The sequence below is a fragment of the Piliocolobus tephrosceles genome, chromosome 12 (assembly GCF_002776525.5).
Source record: "Piliocolobus tephrosceles isolate RC106 chromosome 12, ASM277652v3, whole genome shotgun sequence".
In the NCBI taxonomy this organism is placed as follows: Eukaryota; Metazoa; Chordata; class Mammalia; order Primates; family Cercopithecidae; genus Piliocolobus; species Piliocolobus tephrosceles.
Window position 1 is genome coordinate 18,372,755 of NC_045445.1, and position 11,682 is coordinate 18,384,436.

General features: G+C 40.4%; 1 protein-coding gene across 2 annotated transcripts in view; it reads right to left on the minus strand.

Annotated features, from left to right (window-relative positions):
• FHL1 (four and a half LIM domains 1) overlaps nucleotides 1–11,682 on the minus strand; it is a 67,858-nt gene that overhangs the window by 37,865 nt on the left and 18,311 nt on the right. Inside the window, exon 2 of one of the 2 annotated variants that reach the window (XM_023198898.2) lies at nucleotides 8,853–8,926. The exons of the other annotated variant lie outside the window; for it this stretch is intronic. The gene's annotated coding sequence lies outside the window, so the exon portion shown is untranslated. The remainder of the gene's footprint in view (nucleotides 1–8,852; nucleotides 8,927–11,682) is intronic. 2 annotated transcript variants of the gene reach the window in all.

Genomic DNA, 11,682 nt, shown 5'->3' on the forward strand with positions numbered 1-11,682 from the left:
AGGAAAGGAAAGAAAGAAAGAAAGAAAGAAAGAAAGAAAGAAAGAAAAAGAGAGAGAAAGAAAAGAAAGAAAGAAAAAGAAAAAGAAATGGTCCTATCACATATGGTTTAAGAGATGTCCACAGACTCACAAAGACCACAAACCATTGCTTTTCTGCTTTTCTACTTAGGTGAAGAACTGTTCTTTGGTTTGGATTTTTTTGTTGTTTTTGTTCTTGTTTTTTTGACAGAGTCTCACTCTGTCACCCAAGTTGGAGTGCAGTGGTGCAATCTCTGCACCCTGCACCCTCTTCCTCCCGGGATCAAGCGATTCTCATGCCTCAGCCTCCTGAGTAACTGGGACTACAGGCATGGGCCACTGTACCCAGCCCAAGAACTGTTAAAGAAACTAATTGCTTATCCAATAATTAGGTATCCTTCAGTGAGAGATGCTCTGCAAAGCACAAAGCTTATCTGGCTGATAAGATAGGACAATGAGACTACTATTCTAAATACATTTTTATATATCTCCTCCTTTTTATTTTAAATTGATCCCTACAGCTGTTCAAGCAAAACTGAAATATCAATAATGAAATACATAAATTATAACAATTATTAGCACTGTTCACCACACTGGGCTTTCACCATGTGATATAAGGTTGATATAATAATGATGATGACAATGATAATGATAAAAGTGCCATTCTTTCTCAAGAATCATTAAGGACATCAGGCCTTAACATTGTGATTTCCATAAAAGCTTTGACCCCAGCTATGCTTATTGTACTGATCATAATAAAATTTGTACGATTTAGCTATGACCTTAATCTAACAAATATTGTATGTCCACAGTTATAAGACAAGTGAGTCAAGGTTTCAAACTCAGAAATTAAGGAGCATCCAACATTCATCTCCCAAGCATGGTTCTCTCTTACAAGTGAGCATCTGTTGTTGGCTTCTCAAATCTTTGCCTATTAATAGAAGAGTTGATGATGGACAAAATCTTAAAACAACTTCCATATGCACTGAACTTTTATGATGTTCAAAAACCTTACTAAGTAATCACAAGTTCCTATTGGGCTTGAACTAAACTTGATGACAGATCTGAACTCCAATATTTTATACTTTATCACTTCCCTTGCCTCAGTCTCTGTGCAATACTTGATAATTAATCATTTACTGACTCCTTTGTTTAGGGGTTTCAAAGAAAATTCACATGTGAGCTTATTCTTAGAGAAGCTGAACAGACCTGTAAACGGATGAATAAATTAGTAAATTCTTAAAACTGGAATGTTTTTGTAAGTCTCAAAGCACCATACAGGAGAAGAGAAAAAATGTTAAAGGCTCATTTGAACCAACTGAAGTCCAAGATTCTACCTACCTTAGAGTTTGACTCTACCTACCTTAGAGATCAGATATCTATGTCCTCATTTCACATCAGTTGTGTAGATGGAACACTAGATTTGAACTTAACTGTCCAAATCTGACTTCTTCCATGAGAATCCTGGTCAAACCCAATCTTTATTGTGGACTTCCATGGCACAATTTAATATACTTGAACTCTAAAATATGGTTCAAACATTTATATGTGTGCATATTTATAATCCTATAATGGGTAAAGGAGATACTTTTAAAAAATAAAAACATAATGTCCAATCAATGGTTCCATTGATTTGGTGTTCTGACAAAAGGTTCTCTTTACAGGCAGTTCACTCACGTTAACTAAATAATACTTTATTTCACTAAAAAGAAAAGTATTTCCTTGAGACATTACGTGTGCGTGTGTGCGTGTGTGTGTGTGTGTGTGTGTGTGTGTGTGTATTTCTGCATGACTTCTTAGCTTTCTTTACAACCACAGTGGGTACTCTGGTTGAAGACTGTGTAAGAATCAAAGACTAGAGATTCCACTTTTCAAGGGTCCAGTTAGGACCCCTTTTGTAAGTGAGACAGTTTCTCTCCTCAAGTGAAAATGAATTCTTTCTAAATCAGAGGCTGGGAAAAGTTAGGAGATGTTACAAGAGGTCAGAACTAAGTCCATTAAATCCCAGACCCAGATTTAGTCGCCATAGAGACAAGGGAGATAAATAAACCAGTAACCTTAACAAATGTGCTGCACCTTTGCCAGACATATCTCTGACTTACCATTATTTTTACTTAAGTATCTTTCAGTCCAAACATAACCGACTCTGAAGACTACAAAACCAAACAGAACTAGGCCCAAAAGAAATACGAACACTCACTGAAGCAAAGGGCAGGCAAGAGAGTCAAAAGCCATCCCCCATCCTTAGCAATGTGCTCTCCGTTCCCCTTGAAAAACTATTGCAACATGAAGCTCCAGAGGCAATGACATATGGGGAAAATATGTGGTGCCAAAGCCAGAAGAAACCATGTCAAAAAAGAAAAACAGACATGAAGTAACTGACCTAATTAGAAGAGAAAAGTGTACTTACAGCAGAGAAACAAGTATATCTGAAACAGGGAATATAGCTGAAGGTGAGGGGGACTGCTGTAAGGAGGCTCATGACCTTAAAGTGAATTTTTGTTGCTTATCTAAAAGAAATCAGAAGATGAAACGGGCATTGCTCTTGAGCTACAGCTCCATTAAGATGTTCCTTAAGTGAACACTGGACCTTTAAACATGAAGATTCATTCCCTGCCTGGAACTGCTACACATTCATTAAAAGCTCTGAAACAAACATTTATACTTGGTGTCATGTGGTATACCAAGATGCCTCTACCAACCACCAAATATGGAAGAAAGAGAAATGGGGGCTCTGGATGATGAAACACAACAAGCGAGAAGGAACTTGAGCATTGGAACCCCATGTTTAGACTCTGGACAGGAGTCCTCATGTTTCCTGGTCACTTACTAAGCACCTACTCTGTGATAGATTAGAATATCCGGCTTGTGATATGGAGGTAAGTACATAAAAGTGGAAGATTCTCAACATCTAAGTAAGCATATACTTATAGCAAAATGTACAAACAACATCACAACATAAATGTAACTTCAAATAAAGTGATACTTACATTTTTTCCTTGTGCCTTCTAGTTCTTGTCCACAGGTACATATCACTTTGCATGTTACAATCACAGCATATATACAATTTTGCATCCTGCATTTCTTAGTAAGACCGTATTATACAAATTCTTTCATATTGCTAATGTAAGTGTGAAAATTATAATTTTTAAGACTCATGAAATTCCACTGCATAGATGTATCATAATCTGTTCAACCAAAACTATTTGTTGAATATATGAACTATTTTTTTCACATTAGACATTTAAATTATTTTTGTCCTCACAAATAACACTGTGATGAACCACTATAACATGCAGCGTTTTTTCTTTTCTTAGAATAATTTGTTTCTTAGAACACATTTGCCATAGTATTATTATTAAAGGGTACCAATCTTTGTGCCTTTAGCCATATATCGCCAAACAATAGCCATATATTGCCAAACAATGTTCCAAAAGGCTTTGTACCAACTTACATTGCTACCAGCAGTGAATAAGTGCATATGCATTTCAAGTTAACCTCATTAACATTGGGTTTTCTTTTTGTACTTCTGCTAACTTAGTAGAAGTGTGCCTTGTTGACGTTTAAATTTGCTTATTTTTGCATACCAGTGAGGCTGAATGTTTTCCATGCATTTCTTTACATTGTGACATAACGTTGAGTGTCTTTTACCCATCTATCAATTGGATAATTCATTCAGTCAACAGTTACAAAGCACCGACCGCGTGCTAGGCCTGTGCGCACCTTTCTTACAATCTGTATGAGCTCTGTGCATGATATAGAAATTAGGTATCTTGTCATATGTGCCACAACTTTTTCCTGGTGTGCTTTTTCATTTTAATTATACGTTTTCACTATAGGACTGTATATATTTGAAACTGTTGATTTCTTTCTTTCCAACTTTCTAAAATCATTTTGTAGCTTACAAGGTTATCATATGTCCAGGGATTTGATAATTATCCTGTTTTCTGTGGTCTAATTTACAAGTTTGCTAACAGCCCCATATTTTCCTAAATTTTCTAAAATTAAAAGCTCTAATCCCTACATTTCATGATTCTTGAGCATATCTAGCTTTTTTTTTTTTTTTTTTTTTTTACCAGAGGCACTTAGTTTAAAACAAATTTTAAAATCAGAGTTAGATTTACCTTTTCCATGTGCTATACTGTATTGAAAATAATTGATTTTTCACCTCCTCTGCTCCAACTCAAAGTAGATCCAGATTTATCTGGGAAGATTCAACCCAAAATATCCTGGTCCATATCTCTTTTTCTTTCTCAGGCCAGAGAAAAGTGAATGTTCTAAACATTAGCACCATCACTGCCTGACTCATTTTTCTTAGAACGTTGCTACTCAAGGAGAGGCAGGTCCTCAGATCAGCAGTGGTACAACCTGGCGCTCGTTGGAAATGCAGAATCTCAGGCCTTACTCTTGACCTGCTGCATCAGAATCTGCACATTAAAGTGTGAGAAGCACCGAAGTAGACTATAGGAATCCTCCAGAATAGAATAAAACACCCATACCTGTTGATGCTCCTTCTCTTAATCAGGTACCATCATCAGAAAGTATCCTTCCTCTGAAATGTTTGCCCTCAACCCTTTTAAAGCACCTCCTTAATATGACTGTCACCCTGTGTCATGCCCCTGAAAATTAGCAAGCTGGTATTTTGAGAGAAAGGATGACCTTAAGTTTGCAACCTCAGTTTTATCTAGACCTGGGGTTGAAAACTCACATGTCTATAGGGGTTAAACATTCAGATAATGGCAACCAACCCTTGTCCTTAGTGTCAAGGAGACTACAGAGACTGCCGGAGACTGTGGCAAACTTCAGAGTTCATGCTTTAGCTAGATAAACTGCAGCCGGCCAGGCATGGTGGCTCACGCCTGTAATCCTAGCACTTTGGGAGGCCGAGGCAGGTGGATCACCTGAGGTCAGGAGATTGAGACCATCCTGGCTAACATGGTGAAACCCCGTCTCTACTAAAAATACAAAAAATTAGCTGGGTGTGGTGGTGGGCGCCTGTAGTCCCAGCTACTTGGGAGGCTGAGGCAGGAGAATGGCGTGAACCTGGGAGGCAGAGCTAGCAGTAAGTGGAGATCACGCCACTGCGCTCCATCCTGGGTGAGAGAGCAAGACTCCATCTCAAAAAAGAAAAGAAAAGAAAAGAAACAGCAGCCATTTGGCTCCAGCCTAGTGTAGCCAAACAGGAGTGAGGGCTCAATATTGCCAGATCTTCTGATATTTCAAGAGAAGCTGAAAAATTTGGATTTCAAAAAATAGGAAATCTTTCCATTTTTAAATGCTGGCAATTAAAATTTTAAAAAAACACCTCTGTGTGCCAGATCCAGTCCACCAGTTTGAGACCTTGGCTCTAAACTGATTATTTCCAAATTCCCTATGTCTGTGTAACCCATCTGTGCTGATTTTCCTTCTTATTGCTAGTGCACCAAGAAGAGAGGCTATATCAATACAAATGGCACAAATCAAATCACTTTGACTACTGTATTTTAAAATTTTGTGTTTTGTGAATATTAAAAAACTGCCAAATCAATAATGAAAATGACCATATGTCAGTGATACAAATATCTCCTACATGTGAAATACATGTTTAATTAACAATATTGTCACTACTATGGTACAAATACTCAAATTTAGCCCAGTTGATGTATGTGTTAAGAATTATGTGTTCAAGCTTGTGTTCCAAATAATTCTGTAAACTAAAAGGCAGCCAAATGGAATAATTCTAAGTTTCTGAATAATAAAGTTTATGATAAATATTGTACCAAAAGCGGATGCACCATCATTTAAAAGAACAAAATAGGCCAGGTGTGGTGGCTCATGCCTGTAATCCCAGCACTTTGGGAGGACGAGGCAGGCGGATCCCTTGAGGTAAGGAGTTCGAGACCGGCTTGGCCAACATGGTGAAATCCTGTCTCCACTAAAAATACAAAAATTAGCTAGGCATGGTGGCACGCATCTGTAATCCCAGCTACTTGGGAGGCTGAGGCTGAGGCAGGAGAATCGCTTGAACCTGGGAGGCACAGATTGCAGTGAGCCGAGATCACGCCACTACACTCCACCTGGGCGACAGAGTGAGACTTCATCTCAAAAATACATAAATAAATAAATAAATGAACAAGATATCCTCACGTGGAAACAGCAAAGCCCATTTTACTAAACTGTTCAATTATTCCAACAAACATTTTAAAAATAGAGTGTGAAATGCATAGTTTACATTTATTTTCATTTTAGGGCCTTCGGGTCCCAGGGACAGCTGCATCCATGGCAATTACTGAATACTTTATTTGCACATGCTTATACGGACGTGGCATAAATCACAGGCTCAAAAAGTAGCGTAGAGACGGGGACTTGGAACTGTACCCCTGCATCCATACCTGTCTACTGAATACTGGGCAACGTAATCGAGAAAAGCAAAGCCATTTTCAGTTTCCTCGTCTGCAAAAGGGAAAAGAATCTTGGCATGTCCCACCCTTGAAGAATATCAAACCCAAAATGTATTTTTTGTTGTTTTTGTGCTCACCACTACATTCCTGCCCTCGCCCATAGTAGGGCTGAAAGAATGAATGAATAAAAGAAAGGAAGAAAGAACACAAGATGCAATTGTGTAATCCTATATATTTCTGTTACATGGAAACAGAATTTAACAGATTTGGCTGGGCGCAGTGGCTCACGCCTGTAATCCCAGCACTTTGGGAGGCCGAGGCGGGCGGACCGCTTGAGGCCAGGAGTTTGAGACCAGCCTAGCCAACATGATGAAACCCTGTCTCTACTAAAATTACAAAAATTAGCCAGGCATGGTGGTGTAGAGACGCCTGTAATCCCAGGTATTTGGGAGGCTGAGGCAGGAGAATTACTTGAACCTGGGAGATGGAGGTTGCACTGAGCCGGATTGCACCACTGCACTACAGCCTGAGCGACAGAGCAAGACTCCAAAATAAAAAAAAAAAAAAAAAAAAAAAAAAAACAGAATTTAAGATTCTATTCAACTGACACACCTGAGAAACTCGCTGCTCTAAAACCCAAGGACACCAAGTTTTGGTCAACGTAAAGATGTCACTGGGGTGTGCTTGATATCATAAAACCACTTGAAATGTGTGCTTGAAAAACTTCGATTTAAATGTTCCATTTTAAGAATACAGCCCTTGTACACATGGTTTCTATCAAAGTTTTCTGCCGATAAAGCTGATCAAATTTGCAGATTGCTATGGATTACTAAGGGCAAACAAGGCATGTGAATAGCCAGGTCTCACCTAGCTGGCATTTCCAGCTGACGAGAGGATGTCTTCATATCTCCTTAAAGAATCTTTATATCTTTCTATCTCCCTTCTTTGTATCTCCTTAAAGAATCTAGCCTCTTTTCTGTGGGAAAATAAAAATAAGAAAGGGGAAAGGGCACAGAGTTTAAATCTCTGCTCTTTCAATAGGGTTCACCCTCAGAGGAGGCTGACAGAGAGTCACAGCCTCCTACTTGAGCCAAAGCAGATTGTTGGTTTTCTCTATTGGGGTTAGATCTGAAGATTTGTATTTGTTGAAGATGGGTTTCTATCGTTTATTTTTAAGCTTGAAAACAACCATTACAGGTAAAGGCTATGAAAGAGAGCTATGGTAGGATTTAGACCCAAAAATGAAGAATCCATCTCCAGCAGCAGAGGGAAGCTGATGAAAGCTTTTATCACTGAGCCTGCTTCAAGCCCCAGGGCCTTGAAAGGACTTATGACTACCACCATAATTAATGAAATGGATAAAATTCAGGTTTAGCATTTCTAAAAGTTTGTCCTATGCTTTTTACTATTTAAGGTTTAATACATTTAGGTATTTGAAGAGGTATTTTAAAACCTGGGGGGAATTCTGCAGCAAGTAGACATAACAAAGGCAATTCTTGTCACCTGGTGAGCGTGTACCCTAACTGAAATCTAGGTATCTACACTGACCATGTGGCTGCGTGCAGGGGTGGGCAGGGTGAAGGTGAAGGCAAAAACACGGCATACCTTTTGAGGGATGAAATGGCACATCCTGACAGATACAGTGCTAGCAAAGGTTACATCCCCTCTTGTGAGCGCACGGAGACCGGGGCACAAAAAAAGAGGGACCATTCCTGTATTGTGCCTAGATGAGCATTCTCTTAGATGCCTTCCTTTCATTATTTTCAAAGGTCAATGTCCCTCTCTCAAAGAGAAAATTGGGGAACCTGAGTCATCACAAAGTATAAACAAGTCACTGTGGCTAAATGAAGAGGACAGAGAATGCTTATCCAATATAAGGATTGGAAGGTCTTACTCAACCTGGTTTCCCACAGGTTGTTCTGAACTTGAGGGCAAATCAGAAGAAAATCTCCTGGACCCTATTAATGTCACCCAGCAGAAGCACTCTTTGGCCTTCTATCACCAGATTTTGCAGTGCCCGTCCTGTACCCTGGCTCCTTCCACCCACGGAGAAAGATTCCTAATAGTGGATCAGGTCAACATAACCTCCTGGCTGGCAGCAGAAGTCTCCTCCATCCCATCCCAGTATTTGCTCCATGTAGCTTTCCTGCTCCCTACTGTTCGTGCAGCGACATTAGCAGATCTTTATTTTCAAGCAGACCTTCAGATAGTTCTGTTGTGCCTGGCAAATTCCCTTTTCATATGCCCAGGTTGAAAGCAAATGAGATTTTCCCTTGAAAAGACATTCCCCCCGAGAGCTAATATTTAGGGTAAGCAGTGACATTGGTTGAGTCAATTAAAATGAACCTTCTGAAACCTGTACAAATAAGGCCCTTTGTACGATGCCGCCCTTAATACCACAGCTTGGAAGGTTGGAGATCAGTGTAAGAATTTGTGGCAATTACTAAAACTTACCTCACGCTGAATGTGTGGCAGATAGGATGTATTCAGCAAGGGCTGGATACGGTTGAAAACAACTTCCAAGGTGCCTAAGTTAGGGGAAAAAATGAGAATCAAGAGGCAAAGTTACCTTTTAGAAACAAAGTTCTGAATTCTAAAAAAATAAAGTCAACTTTCTTTGAAATGGCTCATGGTAACACGTTCTACTTTGTATTTACAACCCTTAGAGTTAAAGGAAAACTGCCAAGATGTTCTGCATATTTCTCCAAATGTCTGTTTATCATATAACATGAGCACTGGCAGTGGATCTGGCTCCCTCATTATCAAGCTGTATTAGCTCAAACACTCAGCATTGTTAGGGGAGTGAGCTCATGGCCTATTTCAGTTTTAAATTAACATTTGGCAATCACCCGGGTAATCAAAACAAATGACTCAGTCGTTTAGAATAGATTTATTAGTTGAGCCTTTTTTTCTCTCTCTCTCTCTTTTAACATCTTTAGAATATTTTGCCACAGGAGGGCTGTGATCCAGCCAGAATGTAGAGCACAAGTCACCAGAGGAATATTTAGAGGGGTTGCCATGGAGATGAGGTGCCCTGTGACCGCTGAAGTTATCTCCAATCAACGGCGGGATTAGGATGCAGACTAGTGGGCAGGCTCATCCCAGGGCGAGGGTTCTGCAGCACTAGGAAACAGAGGTGCCCTGTGCCTTTCCCATCCCTGACACAAATATGGCCCGCTACGACATGCTGCCCTCCCCAAGCCCGTGCAACCTCCCCACAGGCCCAATCACATCCCTGCCTTCCGCCCCCAACCCCACGACTTTCAGAAAGGACTGGCTGGGGCAAAGGAGAAAGGGAGTGTGATCATTGTATTATGCCAAAAGTGTGAAATCCTAGAATTCACACCAAATGCCACTTTTAGATCAACTATGAAAATGTATATGAGCGAATGAAATCTGAGGAAAAGACAGTGCCCTGGGCAGGGGACCCGGTCTGTTTTTTCACTGCTCTATCCCCACACCCAGGTCAGTGCCTGGAAGACAGGAAGCTCTCAAGAAGTATCGATGGAAACAGGGCAAAAATAAATCAAGGATTACAACCAGGTGTGTAACCACCCCTCCCACCCCACCCTCCAACCACTTCCAGGCTGATCTTCACACAGGCAGTGGTTATAGACGGAAAAACCGTTAATGTGCTGGTAAATAAACAGCTGAGACAGTTGGTTCACTAGGCTAATGAGTTCATCTGTTTAGAGATCCTGACGATGATTGTCAGGATCGGCGTCAGGAAGACAGGGCTGAAGACAGTGCTTCCCAACTCAGAATGGATAAATCTGCTGACTATAGGGACAGAGTTCTTGTCTGTCAGGCCAAAAGCCTGGAGGAAGGCAAATTTTGTGCTCACGGTTAAGCACTAACATTTGAAAGCAAATGTTTTAAAGTCACTTAATTCAAAGGTACACTTTCTAGTTCTCCTCCCACCTGTACTTAAGTAGAGACAATATTTCCATATTCTAGCATATGAATCTGGATTGTTTCATGTTAGCTTTTGTTTGTCCTGAAAAATGTTAAGTATCTTGGTGGCAGGAACAAAAATCATTATTTCATTTCTATCTCCCGGTACTTAGCATGGTATATTTACACAAAAGGCTTTACGCCATCTCATCTCCCATCACTCCATTCCACTCATATAGAACTCACTGTTTCTATAAGATTCCACATCCTCTCATGCAGCTGCAGAAGGAATGCAGCATGGCACAGCTATTCACAGCAGGGGCACCAGAGTCAGACTGCCTGAGCTCAAATACTGGCTATACCTCATACTACCTGTCCAGCCTCTATGAACATCATAATGGCCACCTACCTCATAGAGGTAAGGAGGTACATCCATGTAAAGCATTTAGCAGTGCCACCCCCATACAAGGTACCCATTGAATGTAAAATACATACTTATTACTGTTATTATAGCAGGCAAAGAGTCAACTGTTATCAAACGTAGACAATGATTTCACATGCCGCCACAAACGCCTGACACCAAACATACCTCTCTTTCAATTCAATCCAACTGAAGCTTCAAACGTGAATCTGTCACACACTAGCCTTATCATATTTCATCGTACTCACCATTCTGGAATTGATTTTTCCAAGAGATGGGTACAATTCATACCGATTCTACTTGAGAGAATCTGATTCTCTTTTTCAAGAACCAGAATCACTTCCTTCCTAAGATTCCCACCTTGCCAATGACTTCCCTGTCATCTCTCTGAGTGTTCCTCACCTCTGCACATTCCAGCTTGGAAGGGCTAGAGGTGGGGAAGGGACAGGGAAAGTGTCTTCTAGTAACCAGACTGGGACCCTGGCTGTTCTTTGCAGAAAACATTGCCGTATTCTATCATATGAATCTGGATTGGTTCATGTTAGGTTTTCTTAGTCCTGTAAGATGTTAGTTACGTATCTTGGTGGCAGGGACAAAAAAAAAAAAAAAATCTCTCATTTTGGCTGGGTGTGGTGGCTCCCACCTGTAATCCCAGCACTTTGGGAGGCTGGGGTGGGTGGATCACGAGGTCAGGAGATCAAGACAATACTGGCCAACATGGTGAAAACCTGTATCTACTGAAAAAATACAAAAATTAGCCGGGCATGGAAGGGTGCGCCTATAATCCCAGGTACTCAGGAGGCTGAGGCAGGAGAATTGCTTGAACCTGGAAGGCGGAAGTTGTGGTGCACGGAGATTGTGCCACTGCACTCCAGCCTGAGTGACAGAGCAAGATTCCATCTCAAAAAAAAAAAAAAAGTATCTCATTTCATTTCTATCTCCCAGTACTTAGCATGGTATGTTTACACA